The 19705-nt window shown below is 35.6% G+C and overlaps 1 non-coding gene across 1 annotated transcript; it reads left to right on the top strand.

Annotated features, from left to right (window-relative positions):
* The first annotated feature begins 264 nt into the window (after positions 1–264).
* Positions 265–371, top strand: LOC145027912 (small nucleolar RNA R71). Its single transcript, XR_013675673.1, has one exon. It is a non-coding gene; the product is annotated as a small nucleolar RNA R71 (small nucleolar RNA).
* Positions 372–19705: the final 19334 nt, after the last annotated feature.

Here is a 19705-nt window from a genome sequence, read left to right as displayed (position 1 = left end):
AACCCAAATTTTATTAATGGAAGCCGGGTAAGGATAACGGAAAAAGTTTCGAGTTGTCACACTTGACATCCATCTCCATTTTATTCTCCCTTACGAATATCTTCCCATGGGTTGTGGTACTCCCTTGAGTGATTGGAAAATTCTTCAATAAGAGCTTGGTTCGTGGCAGGATTCTTTCTTGTCATAGGTCCTTGTGAATCTAATAGTTGTATGGTGCTCACATTTATTCCATTATAGATAGTTGTAATTTATTGTTGTACATTTAAGTCATGTTGAGGGAAAATTCATAACATTCCCTTGTAGCATTCCCATGCTTCACATAAGGACTCACCATCATGTTGTTGGAAATTCAAAATAGTCTTCTTCAATTTGGAAATTTTTTAAGGTGGAATAAATTGTTGAATAAAATCATTTCTCAAATCCACCTATGTAGTGATAGCCTCAAGTGCAAGTGATTTCAACCAATCTTTTGTTGCTCCTTTAAAAGAAACTAGAAGCATCCTTAGCAACACTGCATCGCATTTAACATTTCATACATTAAACTAATTTGCAATTTCCAATACCTTGTCAATGTGTCTGTATGCATCCTCGTGGTCCTTCCCAAAGAATAGGATTTCCTTTGTCATATTAACGATATGTCCCTTAGTCTCAAAGTTAGTTGCAGCTGGAATTTCGGGTGGTACAAGACCCAACCCGATATTGTCTCTCATTTGCCGACTGTACTCCTCCATTGTCATGGTTTTCATGTCCATCATTGTGTTTTAGGGTTCGTTTTTGTCATCATCCCCTTTGGTATCGCTCTCGGTTTCTGGTTTGTATCGTATTCATTTCTTGTTTGGAATTCTCTCAAAAGTCGATACCTCATCGGATTTGAAACTGCTACTCGATTCGCCTTTCTTTTTGTCCTTTTTGTGGATTTCTGATTCTGGATCATCAAAGGGTGGAAAAATTTTAAAAGATGATCCCCTCGTCATGAATTACTAAAACAAACAAATAAAAAGGCTTAAAACAAACAAAAAAGAATTAAAACTGAAATCGTCTGTTCCCATGTCGTTGCAAATAGATCGCCACGTCATGGAATCTTAAGAAACTGAAAACCAAATAAAGTAGAAAAATAACTTTTTGTGTATTTTACCACATAAAAATGATCGATTAACTAAAAGCAATTAAATTCAACTACAATAAACCGTTCCCTAGAAACGGCACCAAAAACTTAATGTGTTTTATATAACCACTTAACATCTTTAAAAATTATGTCCAAACTATTCAACTCAGCTAAAACACAATATGTGGTGTACTTAGTCGCATGGTAGTAAAGTAGACTAGGTAAGGAGTCAACCATAGGGAATGATATTCTAATTAAGAAAATAATGTTAATAACTAAAGTAAAAAAAAATACTTAAATGGGGCTTTTGTCTGAATTTTCAAGTTCATAAAAATTTAAATTACATAACCAGATACTTTAATCTTAAGCAAACAACTAAAAACAATTTTCAATAAAGAGAAATAAGTACTTCCATTTAGCTTTGAATTCCCCTATTTTATATGGTTAGTTTCAAACAATGGATCAATTTTGTTGGTTACCAAATTAGAGGTGACTAGTTATCATGATCAGACTAACAAATATATGTCAATTTATGAACTTTAACCAAGATGATCATCAAAATTAAGAACACCAACTTAATTTTAAGATATATTTGGACTATGAATGAATAGATCTAAGAATTATCTATCTATGATAAAAATAAACAATCAATCAAATATTATGATCGGACAATGCTCTCTAACACAGTTAAGCAACTAACTTTACAACCAATACTAGGAAATGGTCAATATCTAACTCTAGCAAATTATGATCTTAAACAACTAAGTAAACAAGTTTACACAATCAATGACCATTTAACTACACAAAACTTGAGGGAAAGGCAATAATGATTTAAAATTTAACATGCTAGGATCGATCTACCTAACACAAGTAGAAACCAACATGATTAATTCATAAATGTAGAAATCAACACATAGTGTTAGGGTTATTAACCCATGATTACAGCAGAAAAACACATAATCACATAGTAAACTGGGTTAAACATTATAAACTCTAGGCAAACTAAATTATTAATGATGATTATTCACTTCAATCTCTCTAAAACTTGTTCTCTAATTGAATTTTTCCTTCCAAGGGTTTTAGGTTACTTTTGGCTAAAGAAAGTTGCAACTTTCAGGAATAGATCTCTAAAAATTTAAAATTCCTAATTTATAGTTGCCATGAATCGATGTCCACATTGTAGCCAATAGTCTTCTACGGTGTGGGATTCACTTTCGATCGATATGCCTCAAGTTTTACATGCAGATCCGGAGAAGCTTCTATGTTGGACACGTTACTCTTCGATTAGGTATGTACTTGAATTGATAGTAGCACAATATTTTTGGGTTGCCCTCAAACCTAACAACTGACAGGATGGTTTTTGGATAGAGTGGTTGATTTATTATTTGATTAATAAATTATAATAAACAAGTTTTTAATATATTATAAGAATAATAGATTAATTCAAAATAGTAATATTTAATTAATAATTAATCAGAAGTTAATTAAAATTAATTTTGGAGTTAATTAAAAGTGTAGGGACTAAAGTGTATTTCTTTAATAGTTAAGAAAAAGACATTCTAAAACCTCCCTAGACGCCTTGTACGATTTTATGTAGGATTCTAGGGTTCTAGAGTTACTCTGGAATGATAATTAGGAAGTTGTATAAATACCAATTTTCGATAATAGTGTTATATTGGTTTGGGTTATCTAGGGTTTCCTTGCTGCACTTAAGCCTAAATCAAAATTCTATGACTCCTCCCTCCTCTCTCCACAATCTCTGTCTTGCTAGCTTAGGTGTGAACCATCAGAGGCACGACATTTGTGGTGCTAGCTTCCAAAGCAATCTTTAAAAACGATTCTTGATTCTTTACTATAACAATCAAACAAGGTAAGAAAAACTCTTATTCTAATTTTTTTTTCAATTATACCTAGAGCTTCTAGGGTTTTGTTGTTCAATAAAATGTTACATCAATAGTGTTATGACATAGATATTTTGGTTGCATGTTCCCTTAAGTGTAAAGGATTTATTCGCATTAATACATGAAAAATCCATCAGTGGTATTAGAGTGTATGGTAGTCTAATAATTGATTGTACATTGCTTAAACTTGAACATACCTGATTTGGGAATCATCATTTTAATTCGGCACCACGGCTTGGTTAGTTTACCACGGCATGGTAAATTGATAATCCACGACTTTAGTCATTCTACCACGGTGTGGTAATGGATTGCCACGACATGGTGAAATAGTTCAATATAATAGGCTTCAGGGAAATTCGATATACGGAAATATAATAACAAGAGAGAGAACAGATATCAAGTCCTTATTTTAAACCATAACGAATCGAGTCCCATATGCTTAAGATATAAGATTGATTACATAAGCTATAATATTCACGTGTTCTAATTTTTCCAAATGCCTTGGGCATTGAGAGGGAAAGGGACTAGAACTTTGTGAGACTATAGTTGTTAACAACTATCAACATGTGAAGGCCGTTAATTTCTGGTCAAGTCAAAGTCAAACTAAGTCAAGAGTCAAACCGGTAAACTCAACTAGTACTTGTATGATAGGACTTACTCGATGTTTACTAGTGTATAATTCTCTTCCCTAATACAAAGAATCACTCAGAAGTTTCAAATGTTCAGAAAATCTACACCCTAATCAGGGTAAGTAACGACTTGATAAAACACTATTATGTACCATTCGGGGGCGTATAACTATCTCTCTAACAAATTACTTTTTCTTAATCGAATTAAAACCCGTTACAATAAGAAGTTTTGACTCCATCATCCGACATGGATTGGATTGGTCCTCACCATACAAATTACATGTGCTACAAAATGACCCATCGCCTTAACCAACCGACTAACGACACCCTCATATCTCATAACGACAAACCCAACACAAACCCCCGAATCATCTCTGATTTCAAAACCTAGAAGTACTTATGCGAGGAGTACTATATCTTCCAAAGCCTTCCCAAAGTGTTCCAAGCAGACCTTTCGGGAATACCACTCACGTAGCACGTTAAGTTCAAGCACAGAGGCTAAGGACAAATACGGTTAACCAATCACCACTAATTGTATACGTGAGAGTGATATATAATTAAGACTCTACGAACATAGGATGTGTATTTCCTCCTTTCCACCTATTTCTTGATGGTTGTGGACTTAAGGAAGATTTACCCATCTAACCGTTTTATCAATCTTAATTATATTCGACTTGTATACGCGAGGTAATGATAGAAGAACCGGGTAAGAGTCCTACAATGAACTTCATAGACGAAGTTGCCCAAGTCTACAAGTGGACATCCTACCCTTCGGATGAATGTAGAAAAGTAAACCCAAACCCACACACTCTTTTCCGATCAAAATACTAGACATAGTAGTAAAGATCCGCTCGAATGCCAAGCGAGGATCTGAATTCACTTAAGGTCGAGAAGATCAGACAAAATAAAAATACCCCCCCCCCCCCTTGTTTTCCCCAACCCTGGAAGTCCCATTTGAAACGCTAACTTTGGGACAAAATTCATTCTAATTGGGGGGATGATGTGACAACCATCAATTTTTGGTCAAGTCAAAGTCAAGATAAGTCAACAAGTTAAATCGTTAAACTCAACTAGTACTTGTATGATAGGACTTACTCTATGTTTACTAGTGTAGAAGTCTTTACCCTAATACAAAGAATCACTCGGAAGTTTCAAATGTTCAGAAAATCTAAACCCTAATCAGGGTGAGTAATGTAACGACTTGATAAAACATTATTATGTACCCTTCGAGGGCGTATAACACTCATAACGAGTCATAGTGGCGTCTAAAAACCTTGCACTACAGGGCCAAGCACTAATAAAGGCCACCGGCAAATTCTCTCTGAATATCTCTCACACTATCTCTCTCAACTTTTTCATAAACATTTGTACCATCCCAACCCTCCAATTAGTTGAAAATCACTCAGAACGGGAGGATAATATGAAAAACAGCATCTTGGATGCGAACCTTCTCGGATGTGAACCTCCCGATGTGAACCTTCTCGGATGCGAACCTATTGGATGGAAACCTCTTCGAAGCGAACCTTCTCAGATGTGAACCTCTTTGATGCGAACCTTCTCATATGCAAATCTCTTGGATGCGAACCTTCTCGTATGCGAACTTCTTGGATGCAAACCTTCTCGGATGCAAACCTCTTGGATGTGAACCTCCATATGCGAACCTTCTCAGATAAGAACCTCTTGGATGCGAACCTCTTGTATCTTAACCTTCTCAGATGCGAACCTCTCGGATCTGAACCTCTTGGATGTCAACCTTCTTGGATGCGAACCTTCTCAGATGCGGACCTCTTGGATGTGAAGCTTCTCGAATGTGAACCTCTTGGATGCGAACCTACTCAAATGTAAACCACCAGATGCAAACCTTCTCGGATGTGAACCTCTTGGATGCGAACCACTTGTATCTGAACCTTCTCTGATACGAAGCTCCTGATGCGAACCTTCTCGGATGCGAACCTCCTAATGTGAACCTTCACGGATGAGAACCTCCTGATGCAAAGCCTCTCAGCTATGAACCTTCTCGTTGTGAACCCTCTCAACAATGAACCCTCTCAGCAGCAAACCCTGTCAGAAGCGAACCCTCTCAGCAGCGAACCTTCTCGCTTCCCATATCCGGTTTTTTTACCACTTTCGCATTTTAAGACCGTTTTTTGACGTTTTTGACATGGGATTTTCACCAAATTCATAATGTTGACATTTTAAACCCTCCAAAATCATATTTTATCCATATCATGTACATTTATTATGTATAATCTTACAATTGTTAAGGATACGATTAAAAGGACATAAATGTACTCTTTGACTTTTCTTATTAATTTTGAGACCAAGCCATCACCACATCAACTTTATGTCACTATTCACACTATACCTTGTCAAATAATTGTCATTTCCAACCCATCCCAACACTCCATGAGACTTAATTAATCAAAGACATCCAAGAAATCTTCATACCTCTCATACAAGATTTCATTTATTATCACCATAAGCAAACCTATCTCTCTCTCTCTCTATTTCTCATTCACAACTTCTCCAAGAAGTTCTTGAACTCCCTTAGATTGGTAAGTATATTATCCAAACTTCTACACAATCTTCATATAAATCGTTATCATTTACATATATTTTCGTATATTTGTTCTTACGATCCTAAAATATTCAAGCATCTTTCAAGTGTTCTTGACTTGAAACTCTTCACCTTCAACCTTCCATTCTTCAAGAAATCATAGAAGGTGAGTTCATACCCTATATTTTCATCTTTTCTTCAAGTTTTAGGGGGGGGGGGGGGGGGGGAATACATGTTACAACACCCAAAATATATTCTAAACTAAACCAACAACTTTCAATAGAAAAGTTGTGGTCTATTCACGAACTATTTTGATAATCTTAAACTTAATATTTATCAAAACTGTTCAACATGCAACTAGTTCAGGTTTATACATTTCTAATGACTACTTGCAAATGTTCATACGATTTTTCAACAATTAATGGCGATTTTTACAAAACTGTCTATTATTTCATAAATGATTTCGAACCAGTCTGTGAAGATGGATATTTTCACACTGTTTAGATACCTCTAAAAATAAAAATAATAATATTGAACAAACTAGACACATTTTTTTAACTCCCAGAGTTTATGGATTTAGATTTTGACTTACAAAGATTTTTATATGATTTTTCTAAAAATAGTGACAGAGCATAATAGCTTCTAGTCTTAGTTTTTCATATATACATTTGGAGTCATTCAAGCTATGCTTCGAATTGTATGTAACACTATATTATCAATACAATGGTTTTTGTTGCTATGATTACTATTATTCAGTTGTGATGATATTGTACATGACGTCCTCCACACCCAAACATTTCCGTCATCTCGGTTTGGGGGTGTGACAGATTGGTATCAGAGCATTGTTTATAGTGAACTCTATATATCAAACCATAAGAAGATATACAACTATAAATACAAAGGGTCCGAAGTGCTCTGGCTAAAAATATACTTTTAAAATATAAGTATTTTATGAGAAGTATACAAACATGCATACATACTAGAAAAAGTATTACAAGAAGAACAAAACAGAAGTATTTACAGGTTGGACACTACATTCAAACTTAGACAGTTATGTAATCATAAATGGGATAAATATGAAGGGTTTTGAGCATTCTAACACTCCTAAGGTGTACATGAAACCCTAGTAGCCTTGGATCTATGTTTGACTAAGATACACGCAAATTTGATTTTCCAAGGTTCTTCAACTATCTAACATAGCATTGATACTTGTATCATTAAGCTAGTAAGAAAAAACATACCTTTCTTTGTTGCTTAGATTCCTTGAGAACCTTGTGAGCCTAGCACCTCAAGTTTGATGCCTCAATTGTCTCACACAACACCAAATACACTTGGAGTAACCTTAAGATAAATAGAACACTTCTAAAATCGGCTATGCCCTCTTGTTCTCACTTAGTGGCCGATTTTGGTCTACTTGGAGCTTCTTATATAGTTGTGGTACAAGTAGGTTACACCATGTAAACCCTAATTGTCATGGATTTTCATATTCCATGTTCCATGGGTTTGTAACCTCCATGGACTATCCATGGAGCGCCTTATGCGTTTTAACCCAATCCATACAAACCATGGATCATTAGCCCACTATACAAGAATAGATGATTTACGCAATCAACCCCATATATTTAATTAGTCTCTTTTTGATCACTTAATTAATTCTAAATTAATTCTTAATCAATACTAATTAAATAATATTATTAATATATTATAACTTATAATATATTAATAAATCTTAAGTGTTATTTCTCTCATTTAGTCTATCCAAGTGCATGATGACATGCAACCCAAATTGACCATGCTAATCGGGTCAAGTACATTACAGAAATAGTTATAAACTTAGACACCTAATTCAACAGTCTCCTACTTGGATAAGTCTAATAACTATAACTGCAAGAATAACTTCAGGAACCAATCAGCAATCGTAGCTCTTTCAAGGTCTCTCAGAACTCAAATGATGATGATACGCCATTTAAGATAAGTGATCATATAATCCTCTGTTCTAGATATCAGTCGGACAAATATATGGAATAATGTCTTACTTATTGTCCAACAGTTTGTTTCCTGATTTCCTATTTGTTTGACATAGAACTTAATTGAACTCATCAACTTAGTTCTGACCAGGCCTGGTACATAGGTCAAAACAAAATCATAGAGGGGCCCATATATCGCTTCTAATCCTAGAAGGAACAGATAAAGTTCGACTCATATGCTTGTTCTACTACTTGTTGAATCATACACAAAGGCACGTTTTATAACATCGAGTTACCAATGTGTTTCGTATAATCAATGTATAACTAACTCATAGGCAACAAGTTATATCTCTAGGTTTGAAGACATATATGATAATACCATCTCACGATCACTCGAGATAAATTCCATGAAGTGATACAAGTGAGTGTGGGTTGAATCCAATACTCATAACTTATGAGCACTCATGAGTGTTGTAGCACCACTTGCTATGTCCAACATCTTAGACATCTACAAGACAACTCATGACAGTCTTGATTCTTATCTACTTCCAACATATGATCGAATGTAGAGAATTTAAATAATATGATATATCATAACATAATTATTCTTGAAGTCAAAACATGCAAAATGAAATAATAGTAAATGATTGACAAAAGATAGCAACACTTATACTTATAAATAAACAACAACTTTTATTTATCATCAAATGTCAATTACACTGTACAAATTTCAAAGCTATCTAGCTACAAAAACTAATATCATCCTTCATCCCTATGCACCTCACATGTTGGAGATGCTTAACCCTACCCAGTCCCTTCGTGAGGAGATTTGTTGGGTTCTCATCCGATGATACCCTCATTGCAACAAGGAGTCCTTCTTCTATATGATTTCTGATGAAATGATATTTTCTATCAATGTGTCTAGATCTCCCGTGATCCCTTGGTTCCTCGGCTAAGGAAACGGCACTTTCACTATCATAGAAATTTTACATATGCTCCTTTATATTTGGTACAACTACAAGGTCTCCAATGAAGTTCTTTAGCCACATAGCCTCCTTTGCTGCCTTGCTTGCTGCTATATACTCTGATTTGCAAGTTAAATCAGCCACTGTCTCCTGCTTGGAACTTTTCCAAGTAATTGCTCCACCATTTAAGGTAAACAGCTAGCCTGACTGAGAGCGGAAATTATCCCTATCAGGCTGGAAGATAGCATCACTATACCCTACTACTCTCATGTTATCACTCCCTCCGGGGGTAAGGACTCGGTCCTTAGTCCTCTGAAGATACTTGAAAATGTTCTTTACCGCAATCGATTGAGCCTTGCTAGGGTTCCCCTGATATCTGCTAACCTTGCTCAATGCGAAGGCCACATCAGGAAGAGTACAAGTCATAGCATACATGATCGAGCCTACAGCGAAAGCATATGGTACTCAACTCATCTCAGCTATCTCAGACTCTGTACTTGGGCTTTGAGTCTTACTCAATCTGGCATTACTCTGGATCGATAACTCTCCATTCTTGGAATTCTGCATGCTAAACCTATTCAGCGCCTTATCCAAGTAGGTACTTTGACTAAGTCCAATTATTCTTTTACTCATGTCTCTCAAAATTCTTATCCCTAGGATATACGCAGCTTCTCCAAGGTCCTTCATAGCAAAATATTTCCCAAGCCAGGACTTAACCTCCTGCAAATTTGGAATGTCATTTCCCATGAGTAGTATGTCATCCACATACAGTACCAAAAAGCTAACTATACTCCCACTAGCCTTGACATATACACAATATTCATCTTCACTTCTCAAAAAACCAGACTCTTTGACTTTCTCATCGAAACAAATATTCCATCTGCAAGGTGCTTGTTTCAATCCATAAATGGATTTCTCAAGCATACACACTCTATTAGGCTACTCTGCACTGAAAAAACCCTTTGGATGACTCATGTCAACATCCTCAGGCGACGTTCCATTAAGGAAAACGGTTTTGACATCCATTTTCCATATTTCATAATCATGAAATGCAGTAATGGCTAACATAACCCTAATAGACTTAATCTTTGCTACTGGTGAAAAGGTCTCATGATAAACAACTCTCGGAGTTTGAGACAAGTTGTTTGCAACCAGTCGCGCCTTATAAGTGTGTACACTACCATCTATGTCAGTCTTCTTCTTCAAGATCCATTTTCACCCAACTATCTTACGACCTGGTACATTGTCAAACAAGTTCCAAACTTGATTGTCATACATGGTTTGTATCTCGTTGTCCATAACCTCTTTCCATTTAGTAGCCTCAGGGCATGCCATGGCTTCCATCTAGCTATTAGATTCATCCAGACCAATCAGTGTGTTATTACTGATAAGTGTATCACCTCTTGCAGTAATATGGAAACCATAGTAATGCTCAGGTGCATTCCTAACTCTCGTGGAATGCCTCAGAGGTACAGACTCTTCTGTCGGATCAATAGGAGTTTCCTCCTTAGGTTGATTGATAGTGTTTGAGGTTCCTTCACCACATGACTCTTGAATCTCTTCAAGGTCAATTTTCCTCCCATTGTTTCCTTGGCTTATGAACTCTCTCTCGCAAAAGACTCCCCTCCTTGCTACAAATACCACATTATCATTGGATCTATGGAAGAGGAAACCAAAAGATTTCTATGGGTAGCCGATGAAAATACACCTCTCACTTCAGGGTTCGAGCTTATCGAGAGTCTCTCACCTCACGAAAACCTCGCAACCCCAAATCTTGATGTGGTCCAGGATAGGATCTTTTATGGTCAACATCTCATGAGATGTTTTGTCCACCTTTTTGGTAAGGACTAGATTAAGAATATGGGCGACAGTCTTTAAGGTATACCCCTAGAATGAGATTGGTAGTGAACCTCGACTCATCATGGAACGAACCATGTCCAACAAGGTTCGATTACGCCTCTCACCCACACCCTTAAGTTGTGGTGTCCTGGGAGGTGTCAACTGTGAGACAATCCTACATTCCTTAAGATAGTCAAAGAACTTTGTACTAAGATACTCACCACCTTGATCGGATTGAATCATCTTAATATTCCTTCCCAATTGATTTTCCACTTCCTGCTTAAACACTTTAAACTTTTCAAAGGTTTCTGACTTATGCTTGATTAAGTAGACATGTTCATATCTACTAAAATCAGCAGTGAAAGTCACATAGAAGTGGTTAGCATCCCTTATGGCGATTATGAAGGGTCCACACACATCAGTGTGTACTAGATCGAACAACCATTCACCCCTAGCAAAAGAATCGATGAAGGGTGATTTTGCCATTTTTCCAAGTAGACAAGATTCACAACTATCATCCAAATTTAGGTCAAATGACTCCAAGACAATGCCACAATATTTCTTTATCCAAGTTAGTGGAAGAATCAATACATAATACACTATCTCCTAGGTTATCTACCACCGATACAGCTTCATACACACTATCACAAGGTAATGCTTTAAAATAAAGAATATTATTAAAGAAAGCATTAATACTACCATATTAATTAACAAAAGAAAAGGTAAACCTTTGTTTGTAAAAAGCATGAAAAGAAATAATATTCCTCGCCATTTCAGACGAGTAACAACATTTATTCAAATCTACTGTTAACCCACTACTTAGCAACAAAGTATAAACCTCAATCTTGGTGATAGGTGAGTCTTTCCTATTCCCCATGATTAAGCTTATCTTTCCATGCTCCACATCCTCATTTCTTCTTAGTCCCTACAAGTCAAAACAAATATGAATACCATAATCGGTATCAAGGATCCAAGAATTAGAATGGGGTGAGTTATTAGACAATATAGTGTAAATACCTGCATGGTTGGGTTTCATTTTCCCATCCTTCACATCTAGCAGATACTTTGGGCAGTGTCTCTTCCAGTGCGACTTTTCGTGGCAATAGAAGCATTTAGCCTCTTTAGGGTTAGCAGAAGGAGTGACGGAACCTTTCTTGGTTCCACTTGAAGAGGATCCCTCAAGAGACTTTCCCTTGGTACCCTTTAAGGGGCTCTTCCTCCTCTTCCCTTTTCCTTGCCCAATTGCCAATACTGGGGTTGCGGTAGGAGTAGGAGTGGTAACAACTGACTTACCCTTAAGACCACTTTCAGCGGCCTTCAAGAGTCTTTGAAGTTTGTTGAGTGTAACTTCCTCCTTGTTCATGTGGTATGTCATTCGGAATTGATCAAAACAAGAAGTTAAGGAGTGAAAAATGATGTCAATTTCCAACTCCTCGGGGAAGTTCACATTTAGCTTCAGCAACTGGTCCACATACCTTTGCATTTTCTGCAAGTGGTTGGTGATGGGTTCACCATCCTTCATGCGAGTTGTTATCATGGAGTAGATGTTGTCATACCTCTCTTGACGAGCACTTTGATGGTAGCGGTCCATCAAGTCCTGGTGCATCTCAAAAGGGTAAAAGTCCTCATAGGACTTTTGGAGCACGGTTGTCATCGTGGCCAACATGATACATGCTACTTCCGTGGCATCTCTCTCATGAGTCTGGAATTCTGCAATCTCCTCAGGAGTAGCAGTCGACTCATCAAGTTCCTTCAGCTCCTTGGAGCACGGTTGTCATCGTGGCCAACAGAGTCAGTAAGGTTTGAACCAGAAGCAGTATTGTTTGAAGACATCTAAAAAGGAAAAAAGAAATTTCGTATTAGATATAAGGATAGTCCTTAATAAAACACCCAAATGTAATATTAAGGCTAGGACCCAACGCAATATTTTATAACTTAGAAGAAGGATGTCGTAATCCAAGCTATAAAATATTTGAAGGTAGGTGAATGACGATTCACCAATTTCCACCATGAAAAACGAAATAAATGATTAGGTTTTAATTGGTTTTGAAACACCTAGATTCTTTGAGATTCATTGAACTTTTCAATGACATGTTTCAATCTCGAGTGTGCCCTTCAAGTTTTGTGACTGGGATGCAAAGGATCACAAAACAAGGTGTGAAGTAACCTTGCAAATTACTTGGTACCCTTAATATTTACCCCTCAATCGATGTGTCGGTTAATCACACATGCTCCATCGATACTATGATAAACATTAAGTTACCCTTTGCCTACCTTGTTAAATCCAAGTTAGTGTGTCGGTTAACCACACATGCTCCACTAACGACTTAAACAAAGTGTAAAGTGTAATTTCATGGGTTAGCACCTTATTCACATTTTCCAAAAGTAACTAAGATTTGGAATTTATAAAACATTTAGTTACTTTAGTATCATTATACTTTTATTGAGGATTTAAAGTCATTGTACTACCCTTTCGACCAACGACCCTCCACCAGTCAAGGAAGCGGTGGGTGAGAGTGGTCACTAAGCTGTCATTTTATATGCAACAGCCTTATACCCCCTTATAGACCGGCTTCATGAATGAGTCCTACTAACGGTAAAATGACTTTTTCTTATACATATATAATTATTATTAAATTTATAATATTATAAAGTACAAGGATTGAATTTTAACATTTAAAATTCTAGGGATTAGAACTAAAGGTTTTAAAGTGACTTTACATATTCCAAAACTAGAGGGCAAGTTTTGTAACTTTCAAAACTATTCATCTTTCATAACTTATGAGTTAAATGGTTTATTAAAATGAGAGACTTTTCATTTTATGTAACCTGTGTGTTTCTTTAGTGGACTTTAAAAGAATGAATTTTGGTAATCCATAACTTGAGAACAAATTATGGATTCCATTAACACACATAATGATCAAGAATTAAACTAACAAGCAAGTTACAAATAATACCTATGATCTTCTAAACTCATAAGTTCATGAACATGCATATCAACAATTTCAAGAATCATAAATAAACCATATAAAACTTGAAATTTTGATAATAGCCATTAAAAATGGATTAGTATAACCATTACATCATCTAAAACAAGTTTTATAACACTAAAACAATTTAGGGTAATGTTTCTAGTCCACTTCTAGCACCAAAGCTCAAAAACCTGCTCAGTGGATGACACACTCATCGAGTTCATCAAGGAACTCGTCGATTTCAGGCAATAACACATGAACTCAGTGAGTTTTTGGCCAGAACTCGTCGAGTTTTCTTGTCTGGGTAGTTTTTGGCTTTTGAAAAACAAGTTTGCATCAAGTATCAAGTAAACAAGCCTAGGCTCTAATACCACTGAAGGGTTTTGTGCATTCTAACACTCCTAAGGTGTATATGCAACCCTAGTAACCTTGGATCTATGTTTGACTAAGATACATGCAAATTTGACTTTCTAAGGTTCTTCAACTATCTAACATAGCATTGATACTTGAATCATTAAGCTAGCAAGAAAAACATACCTTTATTTTTTTTCTTGGATTCCTTGAGAACCTTGTAAGCCTATCACCTCAATTATGATGACTCAAAATGTCTCACACAACACCAAATACACTTGGAAACCTAATCCAACAAAATAAAGCCTGATCAACTATATTTATTCGAGATAAGACCAACATGTGTTTGGGAGCGATAGTAGTTTTGTAACAAGTCTAAAACTTACCAACTCTATATACAAAGAAACATTAATACCAAACATAAAGTTTAAAAATACTATAGGAGTATTTTAGGCACTATAACTAACTTAAGTGAAAACTAAAAGACCCTTCCTGGTAGGTCTATAATTACAGAGTGTATATGTTAAGGTTATATATAATTGAGATTTTATAGACTTAGAATTTGTGACTTTTGCTCTACTTCCTGTTCCTTGTTTGGTTGTGGTCCTAGAGTAGGATCAGTTATTCAAACGTCTATCTGACCTTGGTTATATATAATTTGTATACACTACGTGATTATACGAAGACACAGTAAGGATCATCATAAAAATTTCAATAGAAATACTCTTATTAATCTCATAGATTCTTTATACATCCCTAATTCTCGTACAAAGGACATGTCTACATATGGTAACCCCACTACCACAACCAATAGAGGAGTCGGGGAAGAACCAAAAGAGGGTTCACGAGGAGAATTTTAAGAAATGATCATACGATGAGAAAGGCATTAGAGAGATAACTAACCTTACCCTATCAGAAACAAACAGGAGAGCCCACTCAGTGTTTTAGGTCCAGTCTAGGGCAACCATAACTAGGACAGAGAGAATAAGAGACCATTCACGAATCATGTGAGGAGGTCAAACTCCTTACGCATCACACTAATAATTAACAAACAAACATAACGAGTGGGTTAGTAATTATACCACTCACACTATGTGTTGGGCCTATTACCTCTTTCATCACAATTAGTAATAGTGAATCAAGTCATGGAATTTCATTTGAGGGTGGTTACTATTAAAAATTCATAAGTCTATTGTCATATACCCCTGTTATGAATCATTTTCAAACAACTATAAAAGTTGGAACATGATACACACAAAACTGAGATAACTTAGTTCAAATGACACTCAACTTATGACTATTACTAAGGATTTACCACCATTCCATCTTTTAAAAAACACACGGTAGAAGGGTGACTCCCCAGAGACCTATAATAACAAATCCTCCACTGTATAATGCTACTTCCTTTCAAGATGTTGTAACGGCCTTCGTGACTCAAATCTATGCAAGTGGTACCAGTGGGTTGGATAATGGTGCTAACCATCCAAACCATGAAGAAAGCCATGGGTACCCATAGCTTACTTTATTTAAACCTAACGTTTGTAAAATACCTACTTCTACTCCCTACCATAAGTGCATCTTGTTGGGTTTTGGTATAATACAACATCCTATGGTGCACATACAACCCTAAATACCTTGGATCTATATTATCACTCATTATACATGCCAATGGGTTCCAAGGTATTATTCTTACAACTAGCATGCAATTGTCATACAAATTACATAAAATACTAGATAGTGTAACATACCTTTTTGTGTAGCTGGAGGTATTAATCTATTTGGCCTTAAGAACTTACCCCCAATAGTGTGGAAGCCTCAAATGAAGTCACAACACATCAAGGACAAAGGTAGGACTTAAGAGAGAATATCCATGCACTCTAAAACCTTCAGGAACTCCAAGAACATCCACACACACTAAAAGTGGCAATTTTTAGGTCATAACATATGTATTTATATGTTTTGAATTCTAAGAGTCATGGGTATAACCCAAACCCATATCCATGGATTTTATGATCCATGGTTCATGTGGCCCAACTCTATATGTATCCATACATAAACTTGGTCCAACATGGATCATAAGCCCAACACATATAAATATAACTAATTACGATAATTAGTCCCCATAGTTTTATTGCTCTCTTTTGATCACTAAATTAATTCCAAATTAATTCTTTATCAATACTAACTAAAACATATATTTCATATTAATATATTAGAACTTATAATATATTAATAAATCATATATACCTCTTCTCTCAAAAGTCCATCCTAACAAATTGTATTGATGATATGCAACCCAAATGGACCATGCTACTCTCTGTTCGAATACATACCAATAATAGTTATGGGCTTAGACACCTAATCCAACAGTCTCCCACTTGAAAAAGTCTAAAACTATTATTGCGTATGACTCCAAAACCTGACTAGCAATCGTAGCACTTAAAGCCGCTATCGAACTCTAAACAAATCAATGACATGTCCATTAGACAAGGGATCATATATTCCTCCATTCTAAATATCATATGGACTGAGACATGGATTGTAATCATTCTCTCTGTCCATTTTTTGTTTCCCAATTTTCTATTTATGATGACTGACTAATTGAACAAATCAAATCAGTCTAGGCCTGGCCGAGCACTTACCTTTGTCATCACCAAATCATCGAGGGGCCCACAGATATCGTGTTTATCCCTCCAAGGGTAAAAGGAATGGATAAACTTCGACTCATATGCTTGTTCTACTACTTGTTGAGTTATACACAAAGGCACGTTTCATAGGCAACAATTCATATCTCTATGTTTGAAGAATATAATATATTATCGTCTCATGATCAAAATCCATGAAGTGATTTAAATGAGCGTGGGTTGAATCCAATACTCGAATCCCTATTCCAGGAGTACTCATGAATGTTGTAGTAACTCTGACTATGTCCGCTACCTTGTACATCTACAAACTCGATTCATGACAGTCTTGACTTAATACCTACTTCCAACGTATTATCGACTATAGATGGTTTAAATAACTTAGTCATTCGGAAAGAATAACCTAGTTATTTTGGAAATTAAAACATGCAAAGTGAAACATAAGAATAATACTAATCCTATATGGTCCCAAGCACCTTTGAGAGTAAATAGAACACCTTTTATTTAAACAGCATATTGATTACTCATTATTCATTGTATAATGTTTCAAATAATCAACTTTATACTTGAATTAAAACAATAGTTGTCCCATGCTCCAAGTATGTAAACTATGTTTTCTAAACACTAGTCATGCCATACATTAAGTACGCACACTATGTTTATATATGATCTTTACTTTGTGAAATACATCAATTGAACATGCTTCCAATGATGCTCATTTCACAATCCCAAATCTTTATCGTAAATGTAAGAATTCCAAATTCCTACCATTTAACCAAATCTGTTAGATTGTAAACTTATATGCATTGATCCTCTCGTAATGACTATGCATGAAGTCACAAAGACTTGTCAACAGACATTACAGACTATTCAAATGGAGATCAGTTCCATGGAAACGAAGCCTCAAATTCAAAGTACATCACTTTCAACGTCCTTCTTGCATTAAGCTTTCTAATTTTACACAGATTTGGAAGAACAACTTCCACCTATGGAAATCTTCCCAGACTCCCATTTTTACTATCACTTCTGAACAAGAGTTACCTCTTTTCAGAATATGTCAATATGGTCCTTCCGAAATTAACACTTATACTTCCAATTGTCCATGAGCAACCAATCTTTGGTAAACCTCATATTGTCCTGGACAATTGCTTAATCATTTTAGTCATATTCAATTCTAGACGTTTCCCCTCTTAATGCCATGAGCATTTGGAAAATTTAGAAAGGATGAATATTATAACACATGCAATCGATCCTATATTTGAAGCATATGGGACACGATTCATGACGTCTCACATAAAAACATGATACTAGACCCATCTTTTGCTAAAATATTTTTTTATTTGCCATGTTCTCAAAATTTGACTATGAAGAGGGATGTGATAATCATAATCGAATTTTGAAAACGCAATATATATAGAATTTCCTTATGTCGAACCATTCTAACATAAAAGTCATATATATATATATATATATATATATATGACTAAAGATGATTAAAATCTCATTCTAAGCTTTTAGAATTGAAATGAAGTATAATTTCCTCTCCCTTAGCTATAGCAAAACAACTTTTCCCAATTGAAACCCTGTTGTTTTCTATAATTAACACAATAACTTGCAATACTGAACATAATAATCATGCCCCCACTAACATGATAATTATCAGCATAACACTTATGCTCCCACTAGCTTTGACATTTACTCAGAAATCAGCTGGACGTCTAGAAATCAATACTTTATTAACTTTCTTAACAAAGTTCACTTTTCTGATACGAGATGCTTTGATAAGACTTTATCAAATTCATACACCTTTTCTTAGATAGTTCACATGTGTGTCTAAACAGTTTTAGAACTATGAAAAGGTATGTCGTAATCATAGTCTCAATTATTTAGACCTTTTCCATTTCTCACAAGTCTATGTTAATGTGTCGGTTACCCACACACGCTCCACTAACGACTTTGAGAATGCAAATGTCACAATTTCTATCTACTAAAAATCTACTTTGTGAAAGTGTTTCCTCACCATCATTTTCATGAATCGGAGAGAAACCTTATGACACTTAGATTTTATGGTGTATGTGTTCCTTTCCATTTGAATTTTGTCAAAATCGTTATCGCAAGACAAGGATAGTGACAACTTCAAATTCATATGGACTGAACTTGTTCAGTCTTAACTTCTTGCCATCTGGCAGCACAAGGGCCTGCCATTGCTTCCAAGTTGTTATGCAATCAATTGAGAACTCTCAGAACTCCTATGCAAATCCAACTTTAACTGGAATGGTTACAGAAATGTCAACACGATATATTATAAACCTCAAGTTGTGTGCTACTGAAGAACTATAGGTTTTATCCTTGATTAGTTCTTGAAAATTCCAAGACCTTTAAGACTCCCACTATCCTCTTGACATATAAGACTCTCTTGTCAAGAACCATTGCTTGACAAAACAAATATTCAAAGGAAAGTGTGGATTCTTATCAAGACTAAAACTTTACGCAATTGGCCTAAGTTGATCTCTATTTTAACCAAAACATCACAACTTACCAATTTCAAATATACAAGAGTAGAAAACATTTTACTCTTACATTTGACTAGTGTTAATAAACCTTCTTCAAGATATCTCACTCAAGTTACAATCTTAGAGTATGACTCTAACACTTTGTTTTTGGAACGAAGTATGACTCATCTTTTTGATTTAACCATTCCAACAATTCATGTCACCTCTTCTTAGCCATAAGAATGCACTAAGATGTCCTTAGAGGACGAATTGTGATTTGGTTTG

The sequence above is a fragment of the Lactuca saligna genome, chromosome 1 (genome assembly GCF_052625555.1).
Source record: "Lactuca saligna cultivar CGN05327 chromosome 1, ASM5262555v1, whole genome shotgun sequence".
In the NCBI taxonomy this organism is placed as follows: Eukaryota; Viridiplantae; Streptophyta; class Magnoliopsida; order Asterales; family Asteraceae; genus Lactuca; species Lactuca saligna.
Note: the sequence above shows the minus strand (reverse complement) of the source record. Positions and strands in the feature narration are given on the sequence as shown.